The sequence below is a fragment of the Drosophila rhopaloa genome, unplaced genomic scaffold (assembly GCF_018152115.1).
Source record: "Drosophila rhopaloa isolate 14029-0021.01 unplaced genomic scaffold, ASM1815211v1 contig_3, whole genome shotgun sequence".
In the NCBI taxonomy this organism is placed as follows: Eukaryota; Metazoa; Arthropoda; class Insecta; order Diptera; family Drosophilidae; genus Drosophila; species Drosophila rhopaloa.
The window spans coordinates 24,911,939-24,926,390 of NW_025335123.1; the positions used below are offsets into that span (position 1 = coordinate 24,911,939).

Below are 14,452 nucleotides of genomic sequence, written 5' to 3' on the forward strand. Positions count from 1 at the left end.
GGCTTGGTTATATTTAAATACATAATATAATATTTTATTGATGGTTTTCATAATATTTCAGTTCTTAAAAGATTATTCTTAACTTGGCACGTGAAATTCTCTCTCTCGACTCGAGAGTTCTCTCTCTCTCTCCCTCTCTCCATCTCAACGCTGCCGCGGTGGTCTGCTGTCAGCTGAAAAAAATTCACTTCGCTTCGCGCCGCCGAGCAAGAAAGTCGTGTGTGCGGACATCCAGCGTTCAGCGCCCTTCGGGAAAAGACACCAGAAGTGTATATTAACCCTTGGCGCCCGCGTCGTGCTAATTACCTTTATTTGCTTACCCTTTTTTTTGGCTGTTTCAAAATACCCTGTGAGTGCTCGACTGTTTACCCCAACTGTATTAAAAAGTGCAAGAGCCTTGAGAATTCCCATATCACAGAGAGAGAGAGAGAGCGAGAAAAGTGCGTGTGCCAAGTTTGTTTTTATTTTTAAAACGGCAACCGGCTAAAAAGGCAGCGGCGTCGCTTTGAAAAACACCTAATAACTGTAAATTATGTTCTCGGCGGAACACAAATAAATTTCGATTGTTTGTCAAAAAGCGCGGAAATGGAAATGGTGCAGTTGTGATCCCCATATATCATATATCGTATTTTGGCTTTCGGCGGATGTGACTTAGAGCCACGAAATTCAATTTACCCGATCCCAATCGCCCGTATTCTCGTGTGTGTTTAAAAGGCTTTGAAAATGCCATTAAATTTTAATAGGTTTATTTTATTTGGGTTGCCTTTCCTCTCGGCTCTTATTGTTCTTTTACTACTTGTTTTTTTGTTTGATGGGAAAAATCGCAAGAATGCCGCGTCAAGTGATCAAAATCTAATCAAAGTATTTACCGTTTGTTTAGCGTGCGACAAGAAGGAGAGATCGGCGAGCAGAGGAGAGGAGTATAGAGGATTTACGTGCCCTTCGAAATTACAGCCAACAGGTGAGTTTTGAAACGGTAAATGGCCAGTCGCTCGAAAGTAGTTCATCTGGTCAGTACAGTCCGTAAATGTCCGTAAATCAGACAAAAACCCCCTTCCCCTCCCCTTCATCGAAAAACCACTGCCATATCGATCTATTCCAGTTGACAAGTTTTTCGCGATGCCCATGTGGCTATGTCCTTTTTTGGTCAAGAGGCAATGGCCAATGGCCAATTGCCAATTGCCGTTACATTTATGTGTCAGCAGGCCCCCAACAAAAATAACAACAAGTGTTGCACATCAAAATCAGCGCGTACACAAACCAGAAAAGTGGAGAGCCAAACCAGTAATTTAGTGGTGGGGTAGAGAGGGGTGTCTTTAACCATTCTTCATTCCCCCTTTTTTGCTCGTTGATAACATTAATGAACTGTCTATATGCTGAGCACCAGAATAGAAACTCTGGATAGGAAAAGGATGCACAACTACAGTGGGTTCTCTAAAACTGGGAATAAAAAAGCTAAAAAAAATGTGGAACTAAAAAATATTTTTAAAAGATGTTTCCTAAAAAATTAAAATATTTTTGAAAAATTATTGTGGAATGTAAATATATTCAGCTCAGGGTATTAGTATTAATTCCACGGTTCGTCCTAGTCAACTTCAACTGTAGTTTGAGCACGCACATTTTTGTTGCCATTGGCAAAAGGTGAGAGAGCGGAATGCAACAGGCAGCTGGTCGCAGAACAAGAGCATCTGTGAGAGAAAGAGAAGCAGAGGTATATCCAGAGAACCGGACTCATAGCCAAAACCAAAACCGGAGAGCATTCCCATTTTCCTGCCCCTTCCCGCTAACAATAAATCAATGGACAGGGGGAAAAGCCCAACAATAAAAATCAAGGCAAGTGTCGTCGTCTCATTCTGCAGGCAAAAAAAGGGAAGGGAATGGGATTGGAAGTGGGATGGGAACGGGACTGGGAATGGGAATGGGTATGAGAATGAGAATGGTCAGAGAGCCTTTGTCTCGTTGTTGATGGGATTTCATTATTACTTTCGATTGTGGCCCATTGAGATACAGTTCCTTCGCTGCGTCTTGTTCTTCATCGAAAGAGCAGACAAACAAAAAGGTCTTTGGGTCCAAACAAAAATAAACACGCCGGGCAGCATCATCATCATCATCACCGTCATCGTTCCCATTCCCATTCCCATTTCCAATCCCAATCTTATACCATCCACATCCACATAGTCATCTTCCCGGGCTCCTTTGCTGCAACTCTAATCGCATAAGCAGATAGACCAGGTGAATTGAGGGGAGCGAAAAGATTGGGCCACACTGAAAGAAGGTAGAAAATAAATAAAGCGATAAATGGAAAATAAATTTAAAAAAAAATGTTTTCAAGTGGCCCAGCGTCAGGATCCCCGCCCCCGATATCAGAGATCTATTCGATGGTGGCCTCCCAGGTTCCATGCTAACTGATCAGTCTGACGAGCTACCGGTCTGAAACTTGGCCAGAACAGGTCCTTTTGATTGGGAAATCGGTCTAAATTGAATCCATTTGAAATGTTTTAGAATAAAACGAGATAATTGGGTTGGGAAGTAAAAGGCTTAAATGAGATAGCCATTGAAATTCTTTTAAGACATGATTGGGAAAGCAATCAAATGGGCCACCCATTGCTTACTAATTTAAAAATAGTTTGTAGAATACAAACTTTTTAGGTCTGAAACTTTTTACTTTTATTTTTTAATAATTGTCAATCCGCATGCTCTGAACCATAATTTTCCTATTCTTTGCGCTTAAATTTCATGGCCAAAACGATCGCGATCGATTCTCGCACATCATTAATACTGATCCACTGAGCTAGTTTCCATCCAGCCCACATTCACCATATCTCACAGTCGTAATGAGGAAAACAGAATGCTCCGAGTGCATTTGGCATCAAAATTAGACATTGACACCTTTTCCTCTTGGGATTTCGATTTCGATTCCGAAACGGATTTTGGTTCCGTAAAAACGGCGCATAAAAATTATTTCACGCCACGCCGAAATGGGCCTCAAAAAATTATGATTAATGTTGAAAACATAAATTGGATTTGATTTCTGTTTGTTTGCCGCTTTCGTGCAGCTTTGTCTCGCTTTTTCTCGCTCTTTTTTCGGTGTTTTGTGTCTTTTTCGGGTTTTTTTCTTGGTCTTGGTCTTCATGGATGTTTTTTTTTGTATTTTTTTTTGCTAGGTAGCCGCCGCCTGTTCATTAGCACAGACTAATCATTGGAGCACAAGAGGCTGCCGTGGGGCAGGAGAAAAAAAGATCGGGAAAAGGTGGCAATCAACGTGAATGAATGAATGGTTGAACTCTCGACTCGACTCCAAGTCTTGTGAATGAGCCTGAGACGCGGAGAAGGCATGAATGGGAGGTTATTTCAGGGAGAAGGGGTTATGTTTCTCCTCGCCTTTATTGTGATCTTCGCTCTCCCCCAGCGGAAGTGTAATTGCAGGCCGAATTGGCCCGGATTCCGATTCGGATTGGGTTTTCGTTTGGTATTGAGATTGGGGGTCATCTCGGGCCCATCTAAGCTCTTTTTTCAAGCGGCGCCTTTGCATCACTGTGTAAATTAGCTCCGAAAAAAGACAAATGATGGCAAAGAAGAATAGGTAGTACTGAACCAGCTTAACATAAAGAATAAGGGACAGAAAACGGAAGCACAATGTAATCACATGTGTACTTCTGAATGGTGCCACGCCCACAGGTCCCTCAATTCTGGGTTTAGTCGGGGTAAGGAGGCAATCTCAGGCACTAAAGACATCGGTAGCAGTAAAAATATATCTCAAATTAAGCACATCAATTGCTCTGGATATTGGTAATCAGAAACGGGGAATGCGATTCTATAAAAGAAAGTTTAAAAATGTGTTTATATTATATTTGTTGTGATATTTCCAGTCTGTTCAAGGTCTAGTCTACAGTACAATAGCAGTTCGAAATATGACTTTTATTATATTTACAGAAAACATGCTTAATTCAATATGAAAGGGAAAATTTCAAGGAATATATTATAGATAATTAGTGAATGTACATTATAAATATACACTTAATAATAATCTATAATACATTCCTTAATGTGATGTTTTAAGCCGGCTTAGGTTCTGCTCAATATGATCACAATAATGCTATACAATAGTAGTTCGTCTTAGAGAGAGCATTGTCATCATCAATCCAAAACTAACCGCAGAAGTTGAAACAGAGACGAAGACAGTAGTGCATATACAAATGTCCCCCAACCGAACTGCTCCTTATCAGCGGGGACATCGGCGGTCCGTGACGATGAGAACGGCAACTTTGGAGCGGCGACGGCGGCATTCACCGGCGGACAGAAAGAGACGGCAGACAGAGACAGACAGGAAGTGGGCTATTTGCACTCCAATCCCAAAACAAGTCATAATTTTCGACAATGGGCCGCAGACGACACTACGGTTACGTGGAATTCGGCTACCTCCGCCTTTTCCTCCTTTATCTCGTACATCTCCGCCCTCTTGAGTTTTGATAAAGTGGCTCGTCGGCGGGACGAGAGACATTTAATAAGCGACAATTTAGCGCTGAAGTCTGACATTGACACAGGTAGGGAATCGCAGTAACAATACCCAGGTAGCCTACTCCTCGGCCTCATCCGCTGTTTCTTTCCTCGCTCAGTGATTCAGGAACTCCGGCAAGTGCTCACCGACAAGAAAGCAAAACTCAGAGGGATGTGCGGATGTTGATATCTTCAGCGGAGATCGACTGGAATGGGTCGGCCGGTCTATAAAACCAATTTTAAACGGTTCACTTTGAGAAGGACAAAGAAAATCTAGGAAATTCGGATCAAGAAATAACGCGAATGAATTGTGGATTATTGCTTGAAACTAGTAAAACGATTGCTGAATGTTTTAGGCCACCATTCCAATATATCCTAATGAATGAATATAAAATAGGTTTTAGATAACCCTATGATCGATATCTAAAGCCCAGCTTACCATCACACGATCTTCAGCGACCCCAACGGAATACTTTTGGTTAATCAATGAACCGACATAAAGCCAAAACTGTTTGATGGATTAGAGCCCCGCTTTCCAATTTTTTCCCGCGCACACCTGTTTCAGCCAGTTTTTAATTAGAGCCTTCCCCAGAAAGGGGAAGCAACTCCGAGGGGGGGTTTTGGGAGTCTTGGGATGGGAGGCCTGGGGCCACGATGATGTATTAATTTCCCACAAGCACTGTGAAAGTATTGAATAATCGAACTGCTTCGATTTCCGACTAACTAACCATCAGGTGAGGGGCGGGGTAAAAGGGGGTTTGGCTCAGCACGTAGCTGTCAGCAATAGATGGGGGGAAAAAAGGGGGCGATCGCCAGCTGTGTATGGGGTTCGGTTCAGAACATTTGTGAACTCAATTAAAATAGCAGACGATCGGCATGTCTACGGCTATCCCCCCTTTTTTTTTCTCGGGGAATGGGATCCATGCAAATGCTGAAAACTGAGATTCCAATGCCGATTCGAACTTTGCACGTCTCAAAGCCCCCTCTATGTGGTAATTAAACCTGCGTGGAAACAGGAAAAAACGAAACGAAATAAACACATACCAGAGTGAGCAGTAACATAAAGAGTAGGAGACCGCGAATGAATAGACAGACATTCCTCGGCCACCGTGGGGCAATTAGAAAATGAGTTCGAAGCCAAGTCAGCGAACGCGAACGTTCCATTCCGAGATCCAAGATCCAAGATCCGAGCTCCATTTGCAGGCCAACTCTCGAGTCATAGATCAGCGTTCATGATAAGCCAGATCTGGAAATAAGTTAAGGCACTCGAGACGCCATATGCGGACTATGGGATACCTACGAAGGCGATTCCAGTCCACCGAAACACCCATAGCTCTGTGTTCTCTAATATTTAAGTTAAGTTTCCTGGCGGGTAGGGATATAAGTAGTCACAGGCATATACCTAAAATATAGAGACAAAGCTTCTTAATAGACAGAAATTAAAATAGTAAAAATTAAATGATCATAACTCTTAGCCTAAAGCTAGAGTCTTAAAATATGATCTGCAACCAATACATTACACATTGCCTTGAAAATGGTAGGTAGGGCTGACCTAGCTTGAAGTCGTAATAAGTCTTACTTAGCAAGATAAATTTATTAAAAAGGTTCGAAGGTTAAATAAAGTACTTGTAGGGCTTTGGGACATTTAAGTACTTGCACTAATGTTATTCAGTTAAAAGTGGTTTTATGGCATACCCTTCACCTGCCAATTAAACAGGGTATCAAATTTGCTGCTGCGTGAGTAGAAAGCAAGCTTTTTGAGGATAAAGAGGAGGGAGATAGCTCCCAGCTCCCAGCTTGGTATTTTCTTGTCTTTCTCTTGGTGGTTTTCTTTCATTTGATTTTTTGAAAGTCTTGCACCGGTTTAGAGAAGTGATTAGCAAAAGAGCGAATATCTTAGCAAAATGTGTAACAGTAACTCAGTAACGGTACCGATACACATTGAACTCGAGAGCTTAACCTTTTGCACCCGTTTCGAAAGCCGAAGTTCAAACATCGATCAAAGTGGAGCCCCCGAGCTAATGATGTCGTTCGTCTCATGTCTGGTTTTTTTCCCCCACTTTCCTTAATTGGAGGATCAATTTGCTCACTCAATCGAAACATAATGGGTGGTGTGGGGAGTGGGCTAATTTGGCATCTGCAATGTGCAATGAACCGTGAACCCTGAACCTCGTTCCTTTGCCATCTGTTTGTACCACCACTAATATTCTTCTACGCTCGCACGTTCATTCATGGAAATCGGAAAAATGGTAGCAGTGTTTTAGAAGAGGTTTCAGCGGATTTCATTCATAAACAGACGCCGCCCAAAGTTGAAAATCCAGGGAAAAAGAGATGGGTAAATGGGTAGCGTCGCCCACGTAAGAATAACCATGGGGGTGGGGGTTTGGTTTTAAAATAGCTACCTGGTAACAAGAGATAAGAGAGAGACAGGAAGAGAAGCTGCGTTCTTAACTGCTTTATTACAGACTATGTATTACAGTGAAAATTGACTACGAAAATTTAGGTTCAATGCCTTTAAAATGACACACACAGTAATCAAATGTCTATAACGTCCTATCTAACAAAACTTCGAGTGTTTTCCCCAATTAGATTATTAAAATTGGATTTTCAAAATCGATTAACTATAAGCTTTGACGTAATTTTATTACGATTTTATATTGAGTATTTTTAAAAACCTTCGCAACAGCCCAAGAACCAGTTTATTTTGAACTTTAAGGTGTGTAATTTAAGTTCTCTTTAACCAAGTTCTACTGTGAGAAGAAAGGTAGGCGTTCGGACGGAGATGAAAAGGGGCTCCAAACAGTGGCTGCTGCATCCGCATTTGCATAAGGGCCAGACAGAGGAAGAGAGAAAGATGTAGATAGAGATAGAGAGACGAACCACAGTCACGTTTGTCATTTTTCTTCTTTTTTTTTTGTCTGTTTCGAATTTTTGTAGTTTGTCCCTGGTCTTCGGTTCACCTTGAAGCGCATACCAAAGAAGAATCAGAAGAAGCGGGTCCAGAGACCCAGGGCAACCTTTTCATCGATTGTGTCTCTGTTTCAATCCCCTGCCTCCACCGCTTTTTTCTTTCTTCCCGTTTTATTTCACTGGAAATCCGAACTGCATTCCAAGGCATCGCTTACTGCGATCATTGAGCATCAGAAGTCTCCAATACCAAAACCCATACTTCCCCCGCACTCCCTTCCTCCGCTAATTGTTTCCGACTCTTGGCTAGACCCCTCATTTTACAGGGCTGGAAAAATATTTGTTGAAAGGGGATCTGCAAATAGATTCCTTCGGGCAAAAACAAACCATTTCCGGACTGCAGAACCCCAAGAAGAAATCGATTAATTGGGCAGCTTTAAAGAACCATTATTTATGTTTGGTCCTTCGAATCTCGAAAACAAGACAAAACTCAAAGGTTAAAATGCCAGAAATATTATATAATATGTTTAAATATTTTTTATTTTACACATATAAATCTCAATAAAGTAATAAACAAGGTTTCAAAGTCCTCTTATCATTTCCAGACAGAAGACCCCAAATATGTATACAATAATAAAATTTGAATGGTAATTGATAACATTTGTTTACTTTCAAATTTGAACTTTTGTGTATGTAAACATTTTTTATCAATACTTTATAAATCAAAACAAATATTGAGAAATGACATTTAAAGATTTGACTGCGATAACCTAAATGGCATCATTATTGTGGTGCTGCCATTAAATATAATAGCAAACAAATAATAAAATACAAATAATAAACTTGCAACATCGAAGAAACCAAGGATCCTTTTGTATTTTCCCCGTATAGAATTTCCGGGCTTAAGATCCCTGGGGGAATCAACCAGTTAAAGGCGGTTACGTTTAGCCAACACCCCACAAATCCGGAACATTCAATGAAGCCCGAAAAACAAGAATTTCTGTTTGTACTTCAAATTTCTATTTCTTTTCGTATGTTTAGTTATTTTTTTTGTTTGGGCTTTCGTTGTTACGTGATACAAACTTTGTTGTCCATTGATTCCGGGGTTCTGATAAGAAATCCCTTAGACCCTGAGGTTTATTTGGGGGAGTGAAAAACCGGGAAGGGGGCCTACAACCAGACACACTCACGTACGTCCGGGCGAGTAAATAAGCGCAACAAATAAAAACAAAAATTAAATTGGGTTTATTGCATTTCATGTGAAAAGCAAACCGAAAAGAAGAAGCTGAAAATAAAACCGAAAACGATCCATAGTGTAAGTATGTGTGTGTGTGTGTGTCCCGGTCCCCCAAAAGAGTTCCTATTTTTCGGAATCGTTCGTTAAATCAAATGCGTTCAACAATGTTCAATCATTCAATCAAGCGGCTATGCCACAAATTTGGGGCAAAACCCCCTTCATAATACCCCTTTTCTACGCACCACTAAGCTGCGTTTGCGCTGAATGTTTTTTGTTTGTTTCAATTAAATGCCAAAATGCCAATTAATTAAAAGCCCATAACGGTAGCAAGCCCACTGAAAAAGACTGAAAAGTCCCCACTCGGCCGACGCCACTTCTGGTTGATCTAAATTACAAATTTGTCGTACCCGAAAATAGATAATATGATCTAATAAAACTGAAAGAGCAGTCGCACGACAATAAAAAAAGAGCGACACAAAGGCGGAGCCGCCTCAGGTAAGAGTGAAGGGGGGCGAAATTGGTCTAACAGGGTGGGGGAGGGGGGTGTCTGAAAAACACTAAAAAGCCTAACTCAAATGAAACTAAATGTAGATTTTACATTGTAGAATTAAAATTTTATTTGCTCTCTTTTTACCAATTTCGTAACTCTCCTCTTCTTCCGTTCCGCTTTGTTCTCTCATTCCTCTCCCACTTTTTGCTCATGTTTATTTCTGTCTGCCACGCCCCATTGCGCCTACGTGTCTGAATTTCTGCATCAATTGCATTTTTCATGGGAAACCAACTCGAGACGGAAAGGAAATCTTCACTTCTTTATGCCGTCGCATTTCGTCTTTTATGAACCATTCCATCTCATACCATCTTGAAGGCAGGAAAATTCTGAAAGTCGTGGTCACTTAATGTTTCCGCTAGCCAGTGAATATCGGTTAGGAGTAACAAACCTATTTAAGATACATAGGTGGATTAGAGCTAAGTGGATTTTCCCTAAGCCCCTAAACTCATAGCTACAGTGGCTCACAGCTTATTTGACCCACACCTAATTTTCAACATTAAACAGGTATAACTCCTGAACCATAAGAGATACGCATAAAAATAAAACGCAGAAAGGTTAACTGTTGTTTTAACTTCAAAAATATGTTTTCATTTTTTTATTCTAGCAAGGAACTTCTTAATTAAACAATAAAAACTAAAAATACTGCCTTTTTCAATGTCACAGCTTATTTGACCCAGTTCATCAAATTAATTATAAAAAATTGCATAAAAATATTTTTTTAACTTTTAGTATTTGGTATGTCCGCCCTTTTGGTCCACAACCGACTTCAGTCAATTGGGAATAGATTCGACCAATTTTTTTGAGGTTCCTGGGGTGATTTTAGCCCATTCTTCGAGCAAAGCCGTTTTCAAGTCATTTTTATTGGAAATATTGCGCTCCCGAATTTTTGAGTCCTGCAAAGCCCACAAATTCTCAATAACATTAAAATCGGGTGACTGAGCTGGAGATTTCATTATATTGGGACAATTATATCCCAGCCAATATTGAATAATACCCTACTTATGCTTTGGGTCATTGTCTTGGTAGAACCGAAAACCCTGTTTTATTCCCAATTTCTCAGCACTTTGGAGTAAATTATCCTAAAGGATATTAAGATAAACATTTTTATTCATTATGCTTTCAATAAATTTTAGGTTTCCGACTCCTGCTGCGGACTTACAGGCCCAAACTATAACGTGTCCGCCGTCATGCTTAACGGTGGGTTTTAGATGTTTGTCCTGCAGCTCTGAATTGGCTTTACGCATTACATTTAGACCCAAAAATATTACGTCATTTTCGCTGATGAGTCAAAATTTAATATATTTGGTCCGAGGACGTTCTTAGCTATGGCGTAAAGCCAATACAGAGCTGCAGGACAAACATCTAAAACCCACCGTTAAGCATGACGGCGGACACGTTATAGTTTGGGCCTGTAAGTCCGCAGCAGGAGTCGGAAACCTAAAATTTATTGAAAGCATAATGAATAAAAATGTTTATCTTAATATCCTTTAGGATAATTTACTCCAAAGTGCTGAGAAATTGGGAATAAAACAGGGTTTTCGGTTCTACCAAGACAATGACCCAAAGCATAAGTAGGGTATTATTCAATATTGGCTGGGATATAATTGTCCCAATATAATGAAATCTCCAGCTCAGTCACCCGATTTTAATGTTATTGAGAATTTGTGGGCTTTGCAGGACTCAAAAATTCGGGAGCGCAATATTTCCAATAAAAATGACTTGAAAACGGCTTTGCTCGAAGAATGGGCTAAAATCACCCCAGGAACCTCAAAAAAATTGGTCGAATCTATTCCCAATTGACTGAAGTCGGTTGTGGACCAAAAGGGCGGACATACCAAATACTAAAAGTTAAAAAAATATTTTTATGCAATTTTTTATAATTAATTTGATGAACTGGGTCAAATAAGCTGTGACATTGAAAAAGGCAGTATTTTTAGTTTTTATTGTTTAATTAAGAAGTTCCTTGCTAGAATAAAAAAATGAAAACACATTTTTGAAGTTAAAACAACAGTTAACCTTTCTGCGTTTTATTTTTATGCGTATCTCTTATGGTTCAGGAGTTATACCTGTTTAATGTTGAAAATTAGGTGTGGGTCAAATAAGCTGTGAGCCACTGTACCTCTTGACTTTCTCCTTTAAATTACATTTAACGAAATAAGTAAACGTGAACTAAAAGAATAGTTTATTTTAATTAAATTTCATTACTTTGTTGCCCTCCCAGAACCACAAATAACCATTAACCCCTGTTATTTAATGTAATGCTTTCAGCTTTATGATTATTTATGTGACAAAAAAAGCAAAAGCGAACCAATAACGACAACGACGCGTGCTTAATTGCATAATTAATTTGCATCTCTTCTTTCTGGTTTTGTTGTTAATTGCACGTTTTTGTTTATTTTTGGCCCACACCAATTGACTTGTTTTGATCTCCGAGTTTACTTTACCAACATAAACTTTCGACTAGACATCATTGATGACGAAATCCCCGCCCGAAAAGCTTGGATTTCAGTCAGTATTCAGTCAGTATTTCAGTATTTCACTACGTCTCCCAAAGGAAAAAGTGTCCAAAAACTCGATCCTCGCGAAATTTATGGAATGGAATTGTAAGCCGACACCGCTGCACGTTCCTTTTTTTCCAATTGAGTGAGTGGGCAGATTTAGACTTCGCTGTGCGCCTACAGTTTCAATGGGTACGAAATTTGGTAAATCGGGTAAAAAACCGCGGCAGTACTCAAAATTAAATATAAAATTTTTGCACTTACCCATATGATAATCACTCATTGAACGCATTTTCATCTCTTTTTCCTCATCCGATTTCAAAGTGGCATGCCTTAAAATGATTGTGGTTTATTTCTCTAAAAATCTGTGTTTTCACTTTTGTTTTTATTTTTGGATCGATTTTCCGTCATTTTCAATGATGTTCTCCAAATTTTCGAAAAATGGCTTTGCAGAAAAGTGCCCAAAATCTCCACTTCTAAGCTCATAACTTTTCTTACAGACATCCGATTTAAAAGTGCCATACTTTAAAATCATCGTGGTTTGATTCCCTAAAAATCTGTGTTTTCACTTTATTTTTTTTTTTTGGGTCGATATTTCGTCATTTTTAATGATGTAACCCATTTCCAAATTTTCAAAAAAAGGGTTTGCAGAAAAGTGCCCAAAATCTGCACTTCTAAGCTTATAACTTTTCTAACAGACATCCGATTTAAAAGTGGCATACCTCAAAATGATTGTGGTTTAACTCTCAAAAAATCTGTGTTTTCACATTAGTTTTTATTTTTAGGTAGATTTTCCGTCATTTTCAATTTTGAAACCCCCTTCCAAATTTTCGAAAAACGGGCTTGCAGAAAAGTGACCTAAAACCTGCACTTCTAAGCCCATAACTTTTCTTACAGACATCCTAATTCAAAGTGGCATATCTTAAAATGATTGTGGTCCACTTCCCTAAAAATCTGTGTTTATGGTTTACTTTTTTTTTTAGGTCGATTTTTCGTCATTTTCAATGACGTTACCCCTTTCCTAATTTTGGAAAAATGGGTTTGCAGAAAAGTGTCCTAAAACCTGCACTTCTAAGCACATAACTTTTCTTACAGACATCCTAATTCAAAGTGGCATATCTTAAAATGATTGTGGTTTCAGTCTCTAAAAAACTGTGTTTCCACTCTTTTTTTTTGGGTCGATTTTTCATCATATTAAGCAATGTCCAAATTTCCGAAAAATGGGTTTGCAGAAAAGTGACACAAGACCTGCACTTCTAAGCCCATAACTTTTCTTACAGAGATCCGATTTCAAAGTGGCATGCCTAAAAATGATTGTGGATTAATTCTCCAACTATTTCTGTTCAAATCCTGGTTTTGTATTTTTTCTGTCGATTTTTTGTCATTTAAAACTGGTATTTTCATTTATGTTCAAAATTCCCATTAAAATAGAGGGTATCTACTAGTCGCTTAATTCCTCCAACAGTTGAATGGCTTCTTCCCTCTGGCATTTTCTCCTTTTGCGGAATCGCGCGCTTACTGCGAACCCCAGCTAATGCCACTCCCAATATATTTCAATATTGCTTGTATCAAATTTAATGCGTGATGTTAATTTCTCTACATTTTTGGTAATTTTATTCTCGATTTTCGTTGTTGTTCCCTTGTTCTTTTGACACCGCCTATTTATGCATAATTAAAATTAATGAACGTGTTAAGGGGCCTTTTCGGGAGCGGGAAGGGGTGGTGAAGAGGGGGAAGGCCAACAATGGGAAATGGTGACCATTGTTTAACCCGCAGGTAATCGAAGAAGTTGGCGCGCGTTTTAAATTACCTCGGACAAAAAAGCAGAACAAAGCTACAAAAAGTGAGGCGAAAATTGTGACGCAAATTAAAACGTCCAAGACTGAAAAAGAGGAAGCACACTTAAGCACAACCCAACCCAATGTTTAAATTATGTTTTTAACCTCAAACTCTTTTCCGTCTTTCTTTTTAACCCCCAAGAAATTTAAAATGTTATAAAACTCTTTTGTAAAAATTATGAAACATATTTATGGCTGCCTTATTTGGTAATCTTAAGTTAGCCAATGGAGTTTTTGCAGGCACAATATTGTATTATTGCTTGACATTTTTCTCATTAACATTTTTAATATTTTCAATTAAAAGCCCCTCAGCAATCCCAATTTTCCCCACTCCAAAACCCCAAATCCAATTTTCTAACGATCACTGTGCTCAGAAAACCGAGGAAAACCCGAGAGGAAAATTGAAAAGGCAGCCAAATGTGGGCCAATTTGGATGCCACCCGGCTAGTGGCAAAATGAAAATGGAAAACGAATAGGAAAAGCGGCGACTTTTGTGGACGCCTGCCAACCCAGCAGCAAAAACAAAAACAACGCCAGAAAATGATCAAAAATTACCATGAGTAAAACAGAGGGAAGCCCAAGGTGTGCTGCTGCCTTTTTCTTTTTCTTTTTATATTTTTTTCGGTTTTTTCTGCCTGGGCGTTTTTGTCGTGCGAAAAAAAGAGATAATAATTTTTTATACGTTTGCCCCACATGCGAGAGTCTTGCATTTCCTGTTTGCTGCCAAATTAGTTGATATTTTCCCGTTGATGAATTTCATATTAATTTGCGCAATTTGCCAGAGTTTGTGTGGGCAGAAATGCTTAAGAGACTCATTAGTTCAAGGAAAAGTTGGAGGGGAGGCTGGTAAAGCGGTGGAAATGCGGGGAAATCTAATCGTTGACCATTAGGGCGCCCACATGTAATTCAACACTGTTCAAAGCGG

General features: G+C 39.4%; 1 protein-coding gene across 2 annotated transcripts in view; it reads left to right on the forward strand.

Moving 5' to 3' along the window:
- The first annotated feature begins 205 nt into the window (after positions 1-205).
- Positions 206-14,452, forward strand: part of LOC108046960 (interference hedgehog) — a 32,189-nt gene continuing 17,942 nt past the window's right edge. For both annotated transcript variants that reach the window (XM_017126958.2, XM_017126957.2), the window contains exons 1-2: positions 206-349; positions 881-961. The gene's annotated coding sequence lies outside the window, so the exon portion shown is untranslated. The remainder of the gene's footprint in view (positions 350-880; positions 962-14,452) is intronic.